Source organism: Panthera leo, chromosome C2, assembly GCF_018350215.1.
Source record: "Panthera leo isolate Ple1 chromosome C2, P.leo_Ple1_pat1.1, whole genome shotgun sequence".
In the NCBI taxonomy this organism is placed as follows: Eukaryota; Metazoa; Chordata; class Mammalia; order Carnivora; family Felidae; genus Panthera; species Panthera leo.
The window spans coordinates 40,961,502-40,979,921 of NC_056687.1; the positions used below are offsets into that span (position 1 = coordinate 40,961,502).

The following is an 18,420-nucleotide window of genomic DNA, read 5'->3' on the forward strand; positions in this document are numbered from 1 at the left end:
TCCTTGAATGAAATCACTTTTCATTTCATTGCTAATCTGCCACGAGTTCTTCACATAAGCATCTGTTTCAGCCATACTTTTATGTCTAGTGCTTAGCACCTACTAAGCATTTAATAGAGTTTGTTTGCTAAATAAGTGCTAACTGGAGCCCCTTTAAAATTGTTTTTAAAAAAGGAAGCAAAAGCTCTTAAAGACATTGAAGAGTACACTGAAAAATAGAAATCAAGAGGAGATAATTGTTTGTAAAGGATCTTTTTTTTTTTTTCATATGAAAAAGAAGGAAAACTTAGAGGCTCTTACACAGAAAAGAAAAAGATTTGAAATAAATGTAAAGTAAGGGCAACTTAACCTGAGACTAGAACATGAAGGGAATTATTAAATCATCTTCTTTCAGCTTTATCTGCAGAGTCATCAGTTAAATATGCCAGATGAAGAGTTTGTGATGGAGAGCGCTTGCTGGATCAAACCCAAGAATGAAAGGTAAGCTGACAATTTATGACAAATGTTTATCATGTGTTTTTCAACTTAAAGGAAAAGGAAAAAAAACACACCTAAATATGTACAGATTGCCAAAAGGTTTGTTTTCCACATAAACAGATATATAAGAGAAAAAGAAGTGTTTGATATCCATGGAAGTTTTTTTTTTTTAACTTTTGTTTAATGAGTAGAATATAAGTACACTTGAAACTCTCAAAACTTCTGTTAGCAGCTGAGGAAGAAACAGCGTAGCCTTAATTTTCTTTGACTTTCCCACAAACAGTGTAGAAAACAAAATACTAAAACATTCTTCAAGTGCAGCTTCATCTAAAAACTGCTTCCTAAAAGAGATGGGGGTGGGAATGATGATATAAACATGAGTTCTTAAAAGAATAATGAATATTTTATGTATCTAGACAGCTACTCACTTCTAGAAAATTCAGTCATGATCAGCCGAGCAAGAAAACTGCATAAATAACCAAAGCCTAATACTTAATGTCTCTTGATCTTCAGAATATTTAATTTGGTGAAAATGAAATTGCCTTGAAGTTATTTTATAAATTTTACATATGTTTATAAAATAAATATATTCATATTTATTTTAATTTATAACGTATATTCCATTTATTTACAAATGTATGTATCTGAATATTTAAAGTAAGTATAATTATAGTAGGGATCCTAGTTAGACAAGATATAATGTCTGTTTAGACTGGTGTGGAAATTGGTAACACCACTTTTTCCAAGTAATTAGTTGAAACCATGCTTTCTGTGGGGCCCGAGACACTCACTCAGGAGAGGAATGCCTTAAACTACAGCCACAATAAAGATCCTTGCAGAAAGAAGCTTATCCAAGGACTGGGAGAAGGCAGAAATCAAGGGAGGACATGTTGCTGAAAAGAAACTAGTGATCAGAGCCTAAAGTAAGAGATACAGTTTTCACTATAAAGAGAAGAAGGAAAAATGATTAGAGCCAGGAGTCCTGCTTGGTAAACAGAGTCTGAAAGTCAGAATGAACTGGGTGTTCATGCCAGTATGTTAACAGGTCCTTGAACTTAAACTTTAACTCCTCTAGTATTATGCTTTTTACGTAAAGGGAGAGTTACATTTGCCTCGGATTGCTTGTTTTTTACTATAGCTTTTTGTTTTCTCTTCTGTCCTTTTAAGGAAAGGGGTGGGGGCAGGTATAATGATAGAGATGGTCTGAAACAACTTTCATAGTATCTGCCCACAATACACTAGTTTATTCATTTCGCTGGAACGGAGAACCCTGGTTATTTCATATTTGAGTACTCTCATTTTAAAAGGCATCATCAATACTAAATCATGGACATTTTTTAGAGTCATAAGTAGTATTGTCTTGCTTAGTTTGCAATTGTTCAAGTTTGACTTCTGACAAATAAGTAAACTACAGGATCAAAGTTTCCTGGCAATGTAGTTACAGTTGTCATTATTTGTAATATTTCATAATAATGAAACATCAAATATTCTGCTTATGTTTTTCAATTTTATGTATTATAAAACAGCATTTCCTAAAACAACAAATATTTTTAACCATTAAACTTATAATTAGATGACAAACGTGTCAATTTTAAAATGAAAATATATTTTGCTAAAAAGGACTTTTTTAGAGGCACTTTAGATTCATATCAGTTTCCATATATTCTTGAAAGTATAGCATCAATGGAATACATCTTAAATTGGAAATGTTTTTCAGATTTTGGAAACACTTTGAATTTAAATTTCCACTGGTCACTCAGATGAGTGTCCATTTCCATGAAAAAAGTACATGTTTCATTCTGCCAAAGTTGGTAGTTGTGAAGCTGAAATCTTCTTTAATTTTTTTTAATGTGTATTTATTTTTGAGAGAGAGAGAGAGCGCAGGGGGAGGGCAGAGAGAGTGGGAGACACAGACTCCAAAGCAGGCTCCAGGTTCTGAACTGTCAGCACAGAGCCCTACACTGGGCTGGAACCCACAAGCTGTGAGGTCATGACCTGAGCTGACGTCTGGCACTTAACCGACTGAGCCACCCAGGCGCCCCTGAACTTTTTTTTTTTTATTATTTAAATACAGCTGTGCCTTTGGTATCTTGCAGTGAAGGTAGCTAGATTTATAGCAGCTAGTTTGATTAGACAAAATGTTTTGGTAAGGCAAAGACTGTGATTCAATGAAAGTTGCTTCAGAAGTGGATGAGGAACACCCTACAAAATAGTTTTCGTTAAAATTATGTGAAAACTGATAATATTTAAATTGTTGATTTGTGCAGACTAATTAATTGTGCTCAAAAAGCCTATTAATCACCTATAAGTATTCTTTCCAACACACACGCCTATTGATAAAATGAAAGAGAGCAAAGGAATAAAAATGGTGATATTAATGGAGTAAAAATCTGAATCCAAAAAGTCTAAAGAGGAACAAGTGAGTAATCTGTTACTCTATTCTCACTCAGGGCCAGAAAAATGTGCCGCAACCCAACATGTTTGAATGATGTACAGCTGATATTTTGGCATCATATTTAAATGTAAACAGAGGGTTTTTTTTTTTTTAATTTCCAATATAATTAGAATGTTTAGCACTAATGAATTTTGAAATGATGTTAAGGGACAAAAAACATCTTATTTCCTTAAAGTTATGTACTCTAGGGGCGTCTGGGTGGCTCAGTAGGTTAAGAGCTGGATTCCTGATATCAGCTCAGGTCTTGATCTCAGGGTTGTGAGTTCAAGCCCTGTGCTGGGCTCCACACTAAACGTGAAGCCTACTTAAAAGAAAAAAAAAGAAAAAAGGCAGGTACTCTAACAGGAACATAGGGTGTTCTGGGAGTCAAATCCGAGTCATTTGGCATTTGTATCTATAGAATATATGGTCTGCTTGAGGCATTTCAGTCATCCTCTTCAAGTGATAGGTAGCAATTGTTAACTTTAAAGAAATGGCACATAAGAAATGTCTTATACTTAATACTGTATACATGAGAGATGTATTTCAGTTGATTGGTGGGCTAACATAAATTTAGGAAAAATGTTAAAAGGTGAACAGTTTTATTGTCTCTAACGTTCTTTGGAGCACAAAAATTCCATAGTTCTATGATAATCCACCTGGACTATAAAATACGGGTTTCTGACATTGTAGTCATACCTGTCATTATTCACGTCCTGCCACAACTTTAAAGCTCAGATAATCCGATATATAACAGTGTTGGCAAAAAAAGATAGAGTGCCTCTTTTCCTTCCTTTATTCACTGAGATCATTCTAGAATATACAATTGTTTGACAACACAAGTGATAAAAACCAGACATATTGAGAGATCTATTGGTATGGATAAATCTTATCTTGTTTTCCTCCCTAAACTTGGCAGCTACTTTTGACATCTCTCAAGTTAATCCATCAAGGTTAGAGAACAAATCATGGCATATTCAAACACTAAATCTTAATTGATGAGGAATAGCATTGGGTTCCATGTCTTTTTGGAATAAACCACAACATACGGAGAGAGGTTTCTGTGTTGGCGTTTTGTCTTATTTCATACAGCAGTCTGGAAGAACTGTTTATCTGTTCCAAATTAGAAATCAGATAGCCCCTTTTTTTCTTTCTTTTTTAATCATAGAGAGATTTCACATTTCCAAAGATAAGCAAATGAACAAGGAATTAGGTTTGATCCAACAAAATGAACTTATTTAATAATAGAATTAAGTGAGCCAATAATATATAGCTAGACAGTAATAAAGGGATTTACTGTGGGGAGTGGTTTAGTGGTTATAGGAGCCCCTGAGGAAGTTACTCTTCAAAAATTGAAAATGTGAGGAAACAAGAAGAGAGACAATATAGCAACTACCAGCAAAATTAAGTTTCTCTCCCTCTTAGCATAAAAGGGAGGTCTTGGTAATGTGCGTGAAGGGTCAACTGGTGGCCATAAGACATGGCGACCTGACCAAGTCAGATGTGGTTAGAAATTCTCTGCCATTTCTAACAATCAATGCAGATAGGAAACATGGACTGCTAGATACGCAACCAAGATCTCATAGGTCCAAAAAAGGGAATAAAATCCAACCTAACGTTCCCTACAATTTAACAGTATCTATAATTTAGGCAGTCTTGGCATAGGTGATATATAATATTTTCTCTTTTAAATTAAACTTACCAGTGTAACTTTGTGGTAAGTATGCCTGCTGTATTTTAGAACTTCCCAAGACTGCTTGGAAATGCACATTCTTCAATGATACCTTACGTGGATGAATGAAATTTCCATAAACAGGTATGCCACAAAAACTTTGAGATTCAGAGGCTGAGAAAAAAAATGTCATTTTCCCTCTTTTCGTGAAGCTTGGTTTTGTTCAGTTTGCTGTACACTGGGTGGTTTAAACAGCAAACATTTATTTCCCACAGTTGGGGAGGCCAGGAAGTCCAAGATCAAGGCTCTGGCAGATGCCATGTCTGAGGAGATGAATTCCTGGCTCATAAATTATTGTCTTTTTGCTGTGTCCTCTCATGGTGGATGGAGCAAGGGAGCTTTCTGGGTTCTCTTTTATAAAAGCACTAATCTCATTCATGAGGACTCCACTCTCATGACCTAATCAAGTCCTAGAGGTCTTGCCTCCTAATACCATCCCACTGGGGATTTGGATTTAACACACGAATTTTGGGGTACACAAATAGCCCCCCAAATTGAGAAGTCTTACTTTAACCAACTTTTCAACACTGCGTATCTGCAAAACCACTCTTAAAACCGCTAAATTATTTATATATACGTATATATAACATTTATTTTCCAGAAATTTGGTACATACCCGCTATCAAGATCTCTGGAAGTCACAAATGTTTTTAAATGCCACTAATTCAAATTTACCACATCCTAAAGTTCCAACCTTAACCATTGAATCATGAGGCTTGGACAGGTCTTTCTTTGTTTTCCGGTGCATTCTGTATTCACATAAGATTTTCCCCCAAAGGTTAACAAACCTGGGAGTGAACTCAGACAAGCTTTGGTTGTACTCATCCTGAGGATTCAGCAATTTCTTTACAATAATAGGTTGGAACTTGGAAATGTAAGTTATGTGGTTACCTCTGTTAAAATTCCATGTACTGATTGATTTAAAACCTGGAATACTTTAGGAGAAAATTTTCTCTCTGTGTTTGGACAAATCTCCTCTAGGAAAGATGTAATTTAAATCAAGTCATTTCAAATCATGATGGAAACCACTAGTCAGGAAGACTCATAATCAATGCTTATGTGAAAAAATGAGTATGTGTATCTTGACACAACTTCAATGTAGTTTCCTCATAGCTCAGATGTAGATGTTTTGTATTAGGAGGTACACACATTGTAAGGCAGTGTATTGTTTGCATGCATTAGAAAACCATGCCTATAATACACCCATTCATCTCTTAATGCTTATGTGATACCAACATATTGCCTTTACCTAATGATTATATTTTTTTACTATTTATTTCCTGTCACACATCCTGGGGTAATGGAAACTTGCATTATCACTATTCTCTTTATGCAGCTATAAGGTAATAAATATTTGTGGATTAAGACTCATCTTTTTATTTTCTGTGTAATAGCAAGTACCTAGCATTGAAACTATTACCACATCAGTAATTCTTTGACTTCTATTTGTGATTTTTTTGATACGTAACTATTTCTCTCAAAAATAATGTATCTGAGATCAGAATGTAGTGTTTTTGCTCAGTGCTATGTTTCTTGTGCCTAGCATGGTTCTCATCACACAATTGTTAATAGTTACTGAACAAATGAATAGTTTGAATGAATAAATATATTCCCATATCTCCTTTTCTTCGTAACTGTCTGTCTAAAAAGAAATGGCATAAAAATATTTTGGTATAATTATAGAGCAACTTTTAGCATTTAATGGTTCTAGTGTTAGTTAAACTACATGCTAAGCTTCTATGAAAAGAGATCTGGAAACAGTGACTTTATAAGACAATGTTTATTTTCCATTTACCTGTCAATATGGATATGATCTGTGGTGACAAGGTTTGCTCTTCTCTATGGTGTCACTTAGGGACTGGATCTTATTAATATCTCTACTTGATAACTTTTCAAAAATATAAAACATCAGACATTCCATCAAATGGTTCTTTAAATATGCTATTAGCGGTGAGGGTTCCGGAAGATGGCGGCGTAGGAGGACGCGGGGCTCACAGCGCGTCCTGCCGATCACTTAGATTCCACCTACACCTGCCTAAAGAACCCAGAAAACCGCCAGAGGATTAGCAGAACGGAGTCTCCGGAGCCAAGCGCAGACTAGAGGCCCACGGAAGAGGGTAGGAAGGGCGGCGAGGCGGTGCGTGCTCCACGGACTGGCGGGAGGGAGCCGGGGCGGAGGGGCGGCTCGCCGGCCAAGCAGAGCCCCCGAGTCTGGCTGGCAAAAGCGGAGGGGCCGGACAGACTGTGTTCCGACAGCAAGCGCGACTTAGCGTCTGGGAGGTCATAAGTTAACAGCTCTGCTCGGAAAGCGGGAAGGCTGGAGGACAAAGGGAGGGAGAGCTGCTGAGCCCCCGGACGGCAGAGCTCAGCTTGGCGGGGAACAAAGGCGCCAGCGCCATCTCCCCCGCCCATCCCCCAGCCAAAATCCCAAAGGGAACCAGTTCCTGCCAGGGAACTTGCTCGCTCTGCGCAAACACCCAACTCTGTGCTTCTGCGGAGCCAAACCTCCGGCAGCGGATCTGACTCCCTCCCGCTGCCACAGGGCTCCTCCTGAAGCGGATCACCTAAGGAGAAGTGAGCTAAGCCTGCCCCTCCAGCCCCCGTGCACCTTGCCTACCCACCCCAGCTAATACGCCAGATCCCCAGCAACACAAGCCTGGCAGTGTGCAAGTAGCCCAGACGGGACACGCCACCCCACAGTGAATCCCGCCCCTAGGAGAGGGGAAGAGAAGGCACACACCAGTCTGACTGTGGCCCCAGCAGTGGGCTGGGGGCAGACATCGGTCGGACTGCGGCCCCGCCCACTAACTCCAGTTATACACCACAGCACAGGGGAAGTGCCCTGCAGGTCCTCACCACGCCAGGGACTCTCCAAAATGACCAAACGGAAGAATTCCCCTCAGAAGAATCTCCAGGAAATAACAACAGCTAATGAACTGATCAAAAAGGATTTAAATAATATAACAGAAAGTGAATTTAGAATAATAGTCATAAAATTAATCGCTGGGCTTGAAAACAGTATACAGGACAGCAGAGAATCTCTTGCCACAAAGATCGAGGGACTAAGGAACAGTCACGAGGAGTTGAAAAACGCTTTAAACGAATTGCAAAACAAAATGGAATCCACGATGGCTCGGCTTGAAGAGGCAGAGGAGAGAATAGGTGAACTAGAAGATAAAGTTATGGAAAAAGAGGAAGCTGAGAGAAAGAGAGATAAAAAAATCCAGGAGTATGAGGGGAAAATTAGAGAACTAAGTGATACACTAAAAAAAAATAATATACGCATAATTGGGATCCCAGAGGAGGAAGAGAGAGGGAAGGGTGCTGAAGGGGTACTTGAACAAATTATAGCTGAGAACTTCCCTGAACTGGGGAAGGAAAAAGGCATTGAAATCCAAGAGGCACAGAGAACTCCCTTCAGACGTAACTTGAATCGATCTTCTGCACGACATATCATAGTGAAACTGGCAAAATACAAGGATAAAGAGAAAATTCTGAAAGCAGCAAGGGATAAACGTGCCCTCACATATAAAGGGAGACCTATAAGACTCGTGACTGATCTCTCCTTTGAAACTTGGCAGGCCAGAAAGGCTTGGCACGATATCTACAGTGTGCTAAACAGAAAAAATATGCAGCCGAGAATCCTTTATCCAGCAAGTCTGTCATTTAGAATAGAAGGAGAGATAAAGGTCTTCCCAAACAAACAAAAACTGAAGGAATTTGTCACCACGAAACCAGCCCTACAAGAGATCCTAAGGGGGATCCTGTGAGACAAAGTACCAGAGACATCACTACAAGCATAAAACATACAGACATCACAATGACTCTAAACCCGTATCTTTCTATAATAACACTGAATGTAAATGGATTAAATGCGCCAACTAAAAGACATAGGGTATCAGAATGGATAAAAAAACAAGACCCATCTATTTGCTGTCTACAAGAGACTCATTTTAGATCTGAGGACACCTTTAGATTGAGAGTGAGGGGATGGAGAACTATTTATCATGCTCCTGGAAGCCAAAAGAAAGCTGGAGTAGCCATACTTATATCAGACAAACTAGACTTTAAATTAAAGGCTGTAACAAGAGATGAAGAAGGGCATTATATAATAATCACAGGGTCTATCCACCAGGAAGAGCTAACTATTATAAATGTCTATGCACCAAATACCCGAGCCCCCAGATATATAAAACAATTACTCATAAACATAAGCAACCTTATTGATAAGAATGTGGTCATTGCAGGGGACTTTAACACCCCACTTACAGAAATGGATAGATCATCTAGACACACAGTCAATAAAGAAACAAGGGCCCTGAATGATACATTGGATCAGATGGACTTGACAGATATATTTAGAACTCTGCATCCCAAAGCAACAGAATATACTTTCTTCTCGAGTGCACATGGAACATTCTCCAAGATAGATCATATACTGGGTCACAAAACAGCCCTTCATAAGTTTACAAGAATTGAAATTATACCATGCATACTTTCAGACCACAATGCTATGAAGCTTGAAATCAACCACAGGAAAAAGTCTGGAAAACCTCCAAAAGCATGGAGATTAAAGAACACCCTACTAACGAATGAGTGGGTCAACCAGGCAATTAGAGAAGAAATTAAAACATATATGGAAACAAACGAAAATGAAAATACAACAATCCAAACGCTTTGGGATGCAGCGAAGGCAGTCCTGAGAGGAAAATACATTGCAATCCAGGCCTATCTCAAGAAACAAGAAAAATCCCAAATACAAAATCTAACAGCACACCTAAAGGAAATAGAAGCAGAACAGCAAAGGCAGCCTAAACCCAGCAGAAGAAGAGAAATCATAAAGATCAGAGCAGAAATAAACAATATAGAATCTAAAAAAACTGTAGAGCAGATCAACGAAACCAAGAGTTGGTTTTTTGAAAAAATAAACAAAATTGACAAACCTCTAGCCAGGCTTCTCAAAAAGAAAAGGGAGATGACCCAAATAGATAAAATCATGAATGAAAATGGAATGATTACAACCAATCCCTCAGAGATACAAACAATTATCAGGGAATACTATGAAAAATTATATGCCAGCAAATTGGACAACCTGGAAGAAATGGACAAATTTCTAAATACCCACACTCTTCCAAAACTCAATCAGGAGGAAATAGAAAGCTTGAACAGACCCATAACCAGCGAAGAAATTGAATCGGTTATCAAAAATCTCCCAACAAATAAGAGTCCAGGACCAGATGGCTTCCCAGGGGAGTTCTACCAGACATTTAAAGCAGAGATAATACCTATCCTTCTCAAGCTATTCCAAGAAATAGAAAGGGAAGGAAAACTTCCAGACTCATTCTATGAAGCCAGTATTACTTTGATTCCTAAACCAGACAGAGACCCAGTAAAAAAAGAGAACTACAGGCCAATATCCCTGATGAATATGGATGCAAAAATTCTTAATAAGATACTAGCAAATCGAATTCAACAGCATATAAAAAGAATTATTCACCATGATCAAGTGGGATTCATTCCTGGGATGCAGGGCTGGTTCAACATTCGCAAATCGATCAACGTGATACATCACATTAACCAAAAAAAAGAGAAGAACCATATGATCCTGTCAATCGATGCAGAAAAGGCCTTTGACAAAATCCAGCACCCTTTCTTAATAAAAACCCTTGAGAAAGTCGGGATAGAAGGAACATACTTAAAGATCATAAAGGCCATTTATGAAAAGCCCACAGCTAACATCATCCTCAACGGGGAAAAACTGAGAGCTTTTTCCCTGAGATCAGGAACACGACAGGGATGCCCACTGTCACCGCTGCTATTTAATATAGTGCTGGAAGTTCTAGCATCAGCAATCAGACAACAAAAGGAAATCAAAGGCATCAAAATTGGCAAAGATGAAGTTAAGCTTTCGCTTTTTGCAGATGACATGATATTATACATGGAAAATCCGATAGACTCCACCAAAAGTCTGCTAGAACTGATACATGAATTCAGCAAAGTTGCAGGATACAAAATCAATGTGCAGAAATCAGTTGCATTCTTATACACTAACAATGAAGCAACAGAAAGACAAATGAAGAAACTGATCCCATTCACAATTGCACCAAGAAGCATAAAATACCTAGGAATAAATCTAACCAAAGATGTAAAAGATCTGTATGCTGAAAACTATAGAAAGCTTATGCAGGTAATTGAAGAAGATATAAAGAAATGGAAAGACATTCCGTGCTCATGGATTGGAAGAATAAATATTGTCAAAATGTCAATACTACCCAAAGCTATCTACACATTCAATGCAATCCCAATCAAAATTGCACCAGCATTCTTCTCGAAACTAGAACAAGCAATCCTAAAATTCATATGGAACCACAAAAGGCCCCGAATAGCCAAAGTAATTTTGAAGAAGAAGACCAAAGCAGGAGGCATCACAATCCCAGACTTTAGCCTCTACTACAAAGCTGTCATCATCAAGACAGCATGGTATTGGCATAAAAACAGACACATAGACCAATGGAATAGAATAGAAACCCCAGAACTAGACCCACAAACGTATGGCCAACTCATCTTTGACAAAGCAGGAAAGAACATCCAATGGAAAAAAGACAGTCTCTTTAACAAATGGTGCTGGGAGAACTGGACAGCAACATGCAGAAGGTTGAAACTAGACCACTTTCTCACACCATTCACAAAAATAAACTCAAAATGGATAAAGGACCTGAATGTGAGACAGGAAACCATCAAAACCTTAGAGGAGAAAGCAGGAAAAGACCTCTCTGACCTCAGCCGTAGCAATCTCTTACTCGGCACATCCCCAAAGGCAAGGGAATTAAAAGCAAAAGTGAATTACTGGGACCTTATGAAGATAAAAAGCTTCTGCACAGCAAAGGAAACAACCAACAAAACTAAAAGGCAACCAACGGAATGGGAAAAGATATTTGCAAATGACACATCGGACAAAGGGCTAGTATCCAAAATCTATAAAGAGCTCATCAAACTCCACACCCGAAAAACAAATAACCCAGTGAAGAAATGGGCAGAAAACATGAATAGACACTTCTCTAAAGAAGACATCCGGATGGCCAACAGGCACATGAAAAGATGTTCAACGTCGCTCCTTATCAGGGAAATACAAATCAAAACCACACTCAGATACCACCTCACGCCAGTCAGAGTGGCCAAAATGAAGAAATCAGGAGACTATAGATGCTGGAGAGGATGTGGAGAAACAGGAACCCTCTTGCACTGTTGGTGGGAATGCAAATTGGTGCAGTCGCTCTGGAAAGCAGTGTGGAGGTTCCTCAGAAAATTAAAAATAGACCTACCCTATGACCCAGCAATAGCACTGCTAGGAATTTATCCAAGGGATACAGGAGTACTGATGCATAGGGGCACCTCTACCCCAATGTTTATAGCAGCACTCTCAACAATAGCCAAATTATGGAAAGAGCCTAAATGTCCATCAACTGATGAATGGATAAAGAAACTGTGGTTTATATACACAATGGAATACTACGTGGCAATGAGAAAAAATGAAATATGGCCTTTTGTAGCAACATGGATGGAACTGGAGAGTGTGATGCTAAGTGAAATAAGCCATACAGAGAAAGACAGATACCATATGGTTTCACTCTTATGTGGATCCTGAGAAACATAACAGAAACCCATGGGGGAGGGGAAGGAAAAAAAAAAAAAAAAAAAAGAGGTTAGAGTGGGAGAGAGCCAAAGCATTAGAGACTGTTAAAAAACTGAGAACAAACTGAGGGTTGATGGGGGGTGGGAGGGAGGACAGGGTGGGTGATGGGTATTGAGGAGGGCACCTTTTGGGATGAGCACTGGGTGTTGTATGGAAACCAATTTGACAGTAAATTTCATATATTAAAAAATAAAAAAAAATAAAAAAAAAAAATAAATAAATATGCTATTAGCCAGTATGAATGAGTGCTTTATGGGTACTGGCCTCTTTGAAAGTTTTTACTTAACTTTTGTTTCAAATTTCTTTGTCAAATTTTACAGACTGAATTAATTAATATATAGCTTCCAATTGAGACAATCTTTCCTTAGTCTACAAAGGTAGATGAACTATGGATAGTAAGATTATACTTAAGCCATATGTACATACCCATATATGACATGATATACAAGAAGCATTTTTTTGAAAGTTTTTTAATGTTTATTTATTTTTTGAGAGAGAGAGAGGGGAGAGAGAGAATGCTCACGAGCAGGGGAAGGGCAGAGAGAGAGGCAGACACAGAATCTGAAGCAGGATCCAGGCTCTGAGCTGTCAGCACAGAACCTGATTCGGGGCTTGAACTCACAAACCATGAGATCATGATCTGAGCTGAAGTCGGATGCCTAACCAACTGAGCCACCCAGGTGCCCCTACAAGAGACATTTTTGAGCAAAATGTTGACAGTGATTATCTCTGGAGGTTGAACTTATAGGAGACATTACCTCTGAACATTATACATTTCAGTGAACTTTAAGAACTTTATATGACTTGTAATCAGAAAAAAATATTTTAAAGAGGATAAAATTTTTAGGCAATAGTTCTTTATGAGGATGCATATTTTAATCATTTGTGACAGAGTAAAGGAATTGTGCCAAAACACAAAAATCCCAAATTTTTTGACATTAAAATTTTACCTTTGAAAAATCCCTTAAAACATATGAAAATAATAGCAAAGCCCTCATCTTTCAGGAGGCCAGGATGTAATTAATATTTCCAAAGATAGTAAGGTAAAACATGCTAACTTTAAACTTTCGAATCTCAAAGAGTAATTACCATAAATATGAAACCTATTTCGGAGCTACTATTTGAAAAGAATGAACTATTTAATGAAACTGTAGCCAAACATGTGCCAGTTTTTTACAAACCTGATGCAAAAATGATCCCCAAATTTAATCTGAGAAGAACTATGCAAAATTTAATTTCATCTATATGAGAGTCAGTTTAATCAAGCTTGGCCCTTTGTTTATTCAGCATGGCCTTCACAGTAATGTTCCATGAAATTCCACAATATTGCATACTTGTTTGGCCCAACTAATCATAGCAGTCAGCACAAAAGCTTGCCTTTCCTAAAATGTTTCTCAAAAACTTTTCAAATAAGTGTCATATGGACAGAGAGAGAGAGAGAGAGAGAGAGAAACAGAGAGAGACACAGATAAAAAGATCCGACAATAAGGATATTGAACAAACATTAGTAATGAAACTGATATAAAAAACTCAATAGTATTTGAGAAATGTTTGCCACTTCACCTGGAAGACACGTTGTGCTTACAAATTCAGTTCAATCAATGAGTATTTGCGCTTCAGTTGAAGTCAAATATCAACTCATATGGCTTAAATCTTACTTCTGGAGTTTTACCTAGATGAAATATTGAGACTTGTTGGAATAACAATAAAAATATATATGTTTACTTCTGACTAATATTGCAAATATTCTAAGGTTTTCTCACTTATAAAATGTAAAACTAAAATTTTTTATAACATTTATTTTTGTTGTCATGACAAACCTGTGAGGGAAGCTATCTCCATTACACAGATGAAGAAACTTGTCCACAGTCCTGCTGCCAGAATACAGATGGGATTTGAACCCAGGCAGCAGTTGGCTCCACCATCCCCATCACTCAGCTACCTCATGATAAAGCTACTATGGACTTGAGTTACTTGTAATATACTAGAATCTCTTCTCTTAGACATCCCTCCAAAATTTGAGCAGTGGTGTGTGTGCAATGTAGCTATTTGCTTAGTATAGATCTAATCACAACTACATTTTCCTCCTCCAAATTCTTCAATATTTTGAAGTTCCTATTAATCACTTCTTATATTTCTTCATAGTTTAATGACCCAAATGTGTATCCTTGGACAGTAGTTTTTAGTTCACCCCTTTAAAAAATTTTTTTAACGTTTTATTCATTTTTGAGAGACAGAGAGAGACAGAGCATGAGTGGGGAAGGGACAGAGAGAGAGGGAGACAGAACCTGAAGCAGGCTCCAGGCTCTGAGCTGTCAGCACAGAGCCCAACGCGGGGCTTGAACTCACAAACTGTGAGATCATGACCTGAGCCGAAGTCGGACGCTCAAACCAGGCGGCCCTTAGTTCACCTCTTTTGATGATTTACTTTTGAGTCTTCATTATTCTACAAGTCCTCTTCTATTCCTTTCTTTTCTTTACAATTAGTTTGTTGAAGAATCCAAGCTATTTGACTTTTTTAGAGCTTTTCAAACTCTAGATTTTGATGATTGCACGTTCTCCTCTCCTCTGTATTTCCTGCCAATGGGAAGATGAATTCAGAATCAAAGTCTCTTGACTCTGATCACTGGCAAATCTAGATGATGTTGTGTTCTTTCACCAGGAGACACATCCTGTCTGTTTGTCTCACTCTTTATGATGTTAGCATCTGTTGCTGCTTAATATCTAGATCGTGTATTTAGAGTAAGCTGGAAAAATGGCAATATTTTAAGTTTATAATTTATTTTCAATTATTAGATGGAATGGTTCTAGAAAGAGATATTTTTCTTTTTCCAATAGTTCATTTTCCAGTGGTACAGTTGATCTAGTAAAGACAACATATTTTCCCTTTAATTATGAGTCCTAAAAACAATAAATTGTTCACCACAAAAATGAACAATTATATTTCCCACTCCCCTATAGTATCATGATAAAGTCATTGGTTTAAACATAGTTGATCAGTTTTGTATTATCTTTCTGATATGCTTTTACTTTCTGTAGGTATGCTATTTTGCTACTTATTCCTTTTCTCCTTATACTAACATTTTATGGGTTTTGAGCCATAATCCTTTCCCATTGCTCATTGTTATGTGAAATCAATTTTTATGGATGTTTAAAAGGAAGCCACTTCAGGGTAGCTTTTCTAACTTAACAGAGCTTTTTCTTTTGTTGTTTTTATGTAGTTTTCAGAAACATGGTGATTTGATTTCTGAGATTCCCTAGCTCTGGTCTGCTCCTTCACTTTCCTCTTTAAAGTCTCTTTTCTTTCCTTCTGTATTATCTGATGTACCTATTTATTTAAGTTTATTTATTTTGAGAGAGAGAGAGAGAGAGAGAAGGAGAGAGAAAGAGAACAAGAGCTGGGGAGGGGAAGAGAGAGAGGGAAAGAGAGAATTCCAAGTAGCCTCCATGTTGTCAGTGCAATCTCATGAACTGTAAGATCATGACCTGAGCCAGAATCAAGAGTCAGACACTTAGCCAACTGAGCCACTCAGGTGCCCCTGTTGTACTTATTTAAACATTTTTATTCTCATTAAATTCTTCTAAATGTGGAGCCATGTTCTGGACAGAAATTTTTGCTGGTCTGTGTCAAAAGTTTATGCTAAGAGCCTGCTCTAGTCTCTTTAGACCTAACTAGAACCCTTACACCCACCTGCTAATGAATTGCATAAAATTCCTTTCAACTATAGCTCTAAAATTGACACACAATGTCTTCCTGTTGGCTCTTGAGTACTAGTTTTAATTCTTGTTTTTTTGAAAGTATTTATTATGTTTATTATGTATTATTGTTTGGTCTCCAACATTCACTTTCTAAGGTATATGGTTTAGTTTATTTTCTTTTTATTTTATTAATGATACTTTATTCAAGTGTCTTAATTTTTTTCTTTACAGTATGTCATAAATATCAGCAAATCTATTTTGTATTTGAATACACAACTTAAAAAGAATTGCTAGTCGCTCATTTCTTTACTGTTAATAAAACCCTCAGGCAGAAATTCCAAGTACATCCAGAGAAGGTATTTAAACTAAAGTCTTTATCACATTAGCACCCTAACTTTCAATAGTGAGCTTGAATAATTATTTGTTGAATAAATATTTGAAATAGATTTGTTGCTATATGTTTAGAAGCATACTGACAATTCACTTCCATAATCTTCATCAATTGAATGACTTATTCAAGTTATAGAACATAGATAATTAAATGACAAACTATAAAACAGTCAGTTCAAAATAAAATATTCCACGAAATATAATTATAACTTAAAGTAACTAACTCATTTCCTCTACAGTGTATACATAATGCACTAAGTAATAAATGCAAAATTATACTTTTTATGTTGGTAACATCTGTTTTTAAAATTTCAGTTGTGTGTAGTCTGCTTTCATATAGTATGTAGAGAAAAGAAAAGAACATTGCTATGAATCTAACAAGAGAAAAAGGAGAAACTACAAAACCATAATTTTTCATAAACTCATGAGAGATGGGTTGCAGAGTAAACAAGCAGTCTTAAATCTAAAGAAAGACAGACTTCTCCAAGAGGGGATGGAGAGTCAGCTCTGATTCACTTTTGGTAGAGTTTAGGAAGAGATTCTGGGTGTCACACAGGAATGTAAGAATTCAGGTAAAATTATTGGTGAAGTGTTCAAGACTGAGTGGAAGTGGTAGTTAGAATATAGAAATGCTGGGAAAAACAGACACAGAGTTTTAAATAACTTAAAAAAATATTGAATGTCTAAAGCAAAAATGGTAATAATGTGGGCTTATAGAATACATAAAACTAAAATGTCTGACAGCAATAGCATAAAATAAGAGAAGAATTAGAAGTACACCATTTTAAGCATGTTTCTTCATTTTATACTTATATATAAATTTATTTATGTATAAATTTATATATAAATATATAAATCACATCATATATTTATATGATGTGATATAATGTCATTTGAAGTTAGACTAATTAAATATAAATACTGTAAATACAAGGGTAATTGAAAATAAATAGAATAGTTATAAAAATTGGCCATTACTAGAGATAGCATGAAATCATAAAATAAACTAAGTTAATCCCAAAGCAGGTATATAAGTGGACAAAAAGAATAAAGAAAAAATAAACTGTGTAGAAAACAAATACTGTGATTATAGATTTATATCATGTTACATCAAAAGTTGCATTAAATATAAATGACATAAACATAACAGTTAAACAATAGAGATTGCCAGAATGGATTGAAAAAACAAGATTCAAGTTATACTCCCCACCCCAACCACCACAAAAGCAACTTTAAATATAAAGCTATAAATACACATAAACTAAAAGATTGGAAAAAGGTATATCTTGAAGCAGTAATTAACAGAAAATTATAATAACTATATTAGTTATTTATTCTAAATTTATTATTAGTCAAAATAGACTTCAGAAGAAACAATATTATCAGGAATTAAAAAAGACAGAGATTACACAGAATGAAAAGTTCACTCTTTCAAGAAGATACAACAATTCTAAATATGTATGTCTCTAACTGTAGAGTTTCAAAATTCCTTAAGCAAAAAGTGGTAGAACTAAAAGAAGAAATAGACATATCCACAATTTTAGTTGAATGTTTTAACACTTCCTTTTTTGTAATGATAGAATATGAAAACAGAAAATGTACAAGATCTATAAAGACAATGCAAACTATCAAATTGACTTAACTGCAACTTATAAAACAATTCAACCATCAACAGAATACACTGTATTTTTAAGTACACATGGAACATTCATTCACCGAGACCAAAACTTAACATAGTTAAAAGAATTGAAATTATAGAGCATGTTTTATGACCTCATATAAATTTAACTAGACGTCAATAACAGAAAGACAGCCAGAAAGTACACAAATATTTTGAAATTATGTCTGACACTTATAAGTGACCCATGGGTCAAAGCAAAAGTCACATTAGAAATGAGAAAGCATGTTGAATTAAAAGAAGACAAAACATATAAAAATTTATGGCATAAAGATAAAGCAATATTTAGAGGATTTTTACAGCATTAAATGCTTATA

The 18,420-nt window shown here is 36.4% G+C and overlaps 1 protein-coding gene across 4 annotated transcripts in view; it reads left to right on the plus strand.

The window, feature by feature from the left end:
• LOC122230099 (casein kinase 2 subunit alpha' interacting protein) overlaps positions 1–18,420 on the plus strand; it is a 382,321-nt gene that overhangs the window by 311,447 nt on the left and 52,454 nt on the right. For all 4 annotated transcript variants that reach the window (XR_006207280.1, XR_006207277.1, XR_006207278.1 and 1 more), the window contains exon 3: positions 395–480. The gene's annotated coding sequence lies outside the window, so the exon portion shown is untranslated. The remainder of the gene's footprint in view (positions 1–394; positions 481–18,420) is intronic.